At 43.2% G+C, this 5,184-nt stretch overlaps 1 long non-coding RNA gene across 1 annotated transcript; it reads right to left on the bottom strand.

Annotated features, from left to right (window-relative positions):
- Positions 1-214: 214 nt before the first annotated feature.
- LOC110681028 lies at positions 215-706 on the bottom strand. Its single transcript, XR_002503067.1, has 3 exons — positions 587-706; positions 366-519; positions 215-300 (listed from the first exon to the last, which is right to left on the bottom strand). It is a non-coding gene; the product is annotated as an uncharacterized LOC110681028 (long non-coding RNA).
- Between the last annotated feature and the right edge of the window lie 4,478 nt (positions 707-5,184).

Here is a 5,184-nt window from a genome sequence, read left to right as displayed (position 1 = left end):
GCACGTATATGAAGGCGATCTCAATTGACCATCTATGGGAGTGTTATACTCTCTGTATGCACGAGAAACAGGTTTTTGCTGAGGTGCCCGAGACTTCGCCATCAGCCGACACTTGAGTCAGAGCGTGAAAGGGTATTCATTGATGTACGCTTCTCGGAGAAATTCATTTGACGTGGTCGTTGTCGTCGGTAATACTCACCCACAGGTACAGATCTCACAGATGCATTGCTCCTTGACGACTTTCTCGGTTTGCCGATTCAATTTGCTAAGATCACTTCTGTCTTTGATGATGGTTTTGTCCTGGATCGTAAAGATAAGAAAGATCAGTCAACACCTTCACGGCACAGTCTTGATTCAATACTTACAACTGTATCAATAGACTGCAGGTTCTTAACCCGCTCAGACTCGTTCAACTCGGTGGCGTCCGCTGCTTTCCTCAAGGTAACTGATCTTTTCCAGCACATCTGTGTGTTTTTTCTGATCTACTGTCGTCCATTGCTTAGTTTTCGCATCGTAGACCTGGACATTTAGAATGTACTCATTAGAAACCTCAACTAGAACTAAAAACCGAACTTCTAGGACATACCTTGGTCAGCTGAATCGTCGTTTGTAATATTCGCCAACTCGGGACGTTCCACCTCGAGTTCGTGGACGATTTCCTCCGGAATGGCCACGGTGATATCCTTCTCGAGGGATGGTCTTCTGATCGACCAGCTCCAACGCTTCGTTTTCGGATTAAACAGTTTCGCTTCGAAAGATGTTTTCCGTGACATTCGTTACGTCATCCTCAATGTCCTGGATAATCACGTCCTTGGGAACGATCTTTTGGTCGATTAGATTCAGTCGCCCTTACTTTTTCGTCATAGGTCTTGCGCTTTAAAATGGCAGCGTTGGATTCGCGCTGCTCGTAATAATCGGTGACCTTCTTGCGAGAACTACTTTTCTCGTCCATTTTCTCGAAATGGGAAGAGCTTTCGTACGTTTTGGTCGTTTCCGCATGTTGCTTCTGGTGTGAGGAAGTGTCTTGGATTGATTCGGTTGCAAGCTGTGAACTCTGAATCGTATTTCCCAAGGAATCATGTGCAGATGACAGACTGGTGATGGTGTGCGCCGAGACGTCTTTAGTCAGCATATTGCCACCAACATTCTGACTAGAATCTTGGATTTTATAGTTCTCGAGGGAGGTGGAATCAAATAACAGAACTCTTTAGGTTTGGTGTTTTGATTAATGTTGGATGATTTGGTGGAACTCGATGAGAACCTCTGATCGGCTGCCGATGTAGACATATGCGTCGAGGACGTGATATGGTCTGAATCGTGACCTGTAGATGTTGTATGAATAACATTTCCACCAGAAGGTACTGCATACGATCCACCACTAGACTGGAATGTTGAGGTCGTGAACCCTTGGGCAGACTTTGACGATGATTTTGTACTTGTGATTTTATTGCCGGCTGAATCATACGTAATCTCTGTTGTAGGAGCATTTTTCTCCGCCATAGAATAACTTTGACTGTCGGCGTAAGTGTTTTCCTCCTGAACCATCTACGTGGAAAGTGCTAGACTGTTGCAAAATGGAATGATCACCCCCAAAGCTCCTCGACTGACCTCCGACAGTCAGTTTTGTGTCTTTGAAATGGAATCTGCCTTTACATGTTTGCGTCGGAATTATCCGACAGGAATGTTGAAGAATCCAGGATTGATTTAGAAGTGGACGATGATTGCGTCTTCGATGAGCTTACGTTACTTGACTTCATCATGGAACTGCTTGAATGTTGTGCACTAGAAGAACTTTGATCACTTATTATTTTTTCACTACTGCTCATCGAAGACTGCTTTATGGCACTGCCTGCTAACTGTGGAACTGGCACTGCTACTTTGCACCATTTGCTACTGGACATGCTTTTTTGTACATTCGATACACTCACGTTTTCACTGGTATGGCTTTTTGTGGATCCTTGAATGTCTGATATTGTGGCTTTTGCTACCTCATCGAAATTGGTCAAGGCTTCGCGTAATTCCTTGTCACTTTTGGAACTGTCACTGATTTTTTGAACGGTCGATATACGCTTTGTTGAATCAACCGTGTCACTGGCAATATACTTGATTTCTTGAATTATATTATCAATTTGCTTCGAACCGATTTGGGCAGCCTGACTTGGTCGAGTCACCAAACTTATGACCCTGTTGCGATTCTTTAACACTTAGTGCTAGACTTTGATTCACTCATATTTCGCGACATATCGTGTGCGCCACTACCTGCCACATGTTCAATCACACTTTTACTGGTTGAAGCTGGATGAGGCTGTTTTGCATTTTACTGCTACTGCTCGTAGTGCTGCTGCTGCTATACATCGTGGAAGAACCTTGCTGCTGCACATTTGCTGTATTAGCCGCCCCAGTTACACTTTGATCCGTGCTACAGTTACAAAATGAACCGATTTTTCCGAGTCAATCAGACTCTGACTCTTCAACTTATCCCGTTCATCACGCTTCTTAATCCCCATCTTGAGTACACTTTCACACTAATGAGAACAATCAATTGGCAGTCACTTGTGCTCTTTTATACAATTATTCGATTCACTTAATCACTTGATGGCTGAGCACTTTGCATGCATTCGCATCTAGTAGGCACCACTTAATCAATTCAGAATATTCTCCGCCTCCTCGGTTAATTGCCTTTTTTCACCCACAACTTTTCTCAGATTGCTATGATGAGGTAATCCGTTTCAGTCACACCACAAAAACGCCATAAAAGTATGTATCACTTTTTCCTCAATCTTCTTAGTAGGAGGAATTCTATAGGTACACTGTACTAGCTGCGCGAGCCGCCACGGCAAGTCCGAAGAGAGATCACTTGTTTCACTGTTCCACGAGTCCGACGTAACTAAGCGGAGTTTTTAAAATTCATTCAATTAAATATCAACGCGCGAACTCGACGACTGTCGCGCGAAGGTCTTTTCAATCTACGTACGGTCCCAACTCGAGAGCAGATTCGCGCGAGAGACTGCTGATCAAAATGAGTGGGAACATTCAACACCTACGTACCTTGCGTGAGGCGACAGTGACACAGGAAACCGATTAAACTCACTCGCTTAAAAACATGGAATGACTATCACAAGCTCAGTGCCAGCGCACTAGAACCGATCTGCTACTACCGGTGACACAAAAACGAAACTAAAAAATGTCCACTTAGGCTCAACCAACCGACACCGGCTCCACGCTAAACGATGCGAAAATGAACCTACTTTATTCTCCCAACCGTGCGCATGAATCTCAAAACTCACCTGGTTCATCGACGAATCTCGCGAAATTCTCAACCTCGCGCTCGCGTTTCATCTCACTGCAAAGCTGATAGCAAACCTACACCCACAGACTCCGCGACTCCCGAACGTAATCTGTCCCGGTCGCAATCGAGAAAAAATAAAACAACTTTTTCACCCCCAAAAGGAAAAAATGCTCTCTCTCTGGCTGAAAGTCGGTTGCGCTGAAGGTAATTTATTGTCCATTTACTCAGCGCCACCATCGCCAACACATAGTAGGCATGTAGGAACGAAGCCATCATACATGTAGGCAGTATTAGTAGGGTATGCATTCGCGGTTCTATAAATAGAGACTTGCGTAAACGAACCATTCAACCTGCAGCATCCGATTGATAGATTGAATGCGAGAAGAAATGACTTTCTTCAGCATGATCCGAACGTATCGACGGAATTTTACCAATCGATCCGATAAAAAGCACACTTTTTAGTAGTTTTGGTTCATAGTCGCTGATTAAACCTTAAAAAATAAATACATCACATAGCTTAATAATTTAGTCTTTAAGAATTTAAGAATTATTGTGTACACCAAAACCTCAATTTACGTAAATTATGTTTACGTAATATTACGTAAATTGACTCAAACAAATATATTCTATCAAGTTTGGAGTCCAACGGTTTCTTAGGATTATGAGCCTTCAGATCAGCAAACGTAACCAGTAATCTCTTGAAGATAGATCAACAAGGTTTACACTTATGCGAGCTCCTATAATTATGGCGAACCAAGTTTCATATTTTCCGGCAACTCCTTTGATTAAAGTCCTTTAGATCTACAAGGGTAACTTGTAACATTTCTGACGTTATTGAATAAGGTTTTACAGTGAAACTAGCTCTATAAAATATGTTCCATCAAATTTTTTAATATCAACGATTGTTTACAGTTATTCAAAACTTCTGTGAGTGAAGGCCTCCGTATCTTCAGACGTAAACAGAGATCTTTCGATGGTTTATGAATAAGGTTCATACCCAAGTAGACTCGAACAAACGTGTTAGATTTAGTCCGACTTTATAGGGGTATTCAATAACCTCGATGCGCCTAGGTCTTCAGATCTACTAACGTACCTACAGTCGCCTCTCCACATCTCGATATATCTCCCTATGCCGATGATTGCTTCGGTCCCTTCATTCTGCAAACGATTCCCTCTCCATATCTCGATATCCTACTTATCTCGATATCTCCATATCTCGATGTGTTTCGGTAGGCGTATTTGTATATTTGTATATTATCCATCTGACTTTTGTGTACATGAACTAAAACTAAATGCTATATTAAGTCCGAGTTCCTTAAACGCGAAACGAATTGGTTGGACGGACCATCGAAGTCATATAGAGATCTTCAAACATTGAAAATAAACGGATCATCGATGTAAAAGGCTCGTTACTTCCAGAAGCAGTACAATGAAATCTTTGCTGCAGAAGGGAGCCGCCACGTAGAAACCCTTGGAACGACACGGAAAATTTAGCATCGAGAGCAATCGGGAGCAGTCAACTTCGCCGTTCATGAGTTTGGCTACAAAAGCAACTTGTTGGGTTCTGCGTCGGCGATCTAGCATATCGAAATCAAGCAGCCTACAGCGATCCGAATATGGCGGCAGATTCAGCAGATCACGCCAAAGAAGATTCCGCAGTGCTAGTCGGAAAAACTTCCGTTGCACACTTTCTAATCTCAATCTCCACGATACAGTGGGGATTCGCTCGTTGGGGGTCTGCTACATGGAATGTCCGGCCTGTCCAAATATCGAGGAGACACCGGAGCACGTTATATTCGACTGCCCTCGATTCACGGATATACGAAGCGAGATGATGCCAGAAACCGCAAACGTCCTAAATCCGGACAACATCGTGCAGAACATGTGCCAGCATG

This window comes from Aedes aegypti, unplaced genomic scaffold (assembly GCF_002204515.2).
Source record: "Aedes aegypti strain LVP_AGWG unplaced genomic scaffold, AaegL5.0 Primary Assembly AGWG_AaegL5_hic_scaff_248_PBJ_arrow, whole genome shotgun sequence".
In the NCBI taxonomy this organism is placed as follows: domain Eukaryota; kingdom Metazoa; phylum Arthropoda; class Insecta; order Diptera; family Culicidae; genus Aedes; species Aedes aegypti.
This window is presented reverse-complemented; position numbering and strand designations above follow the sequence as displayed.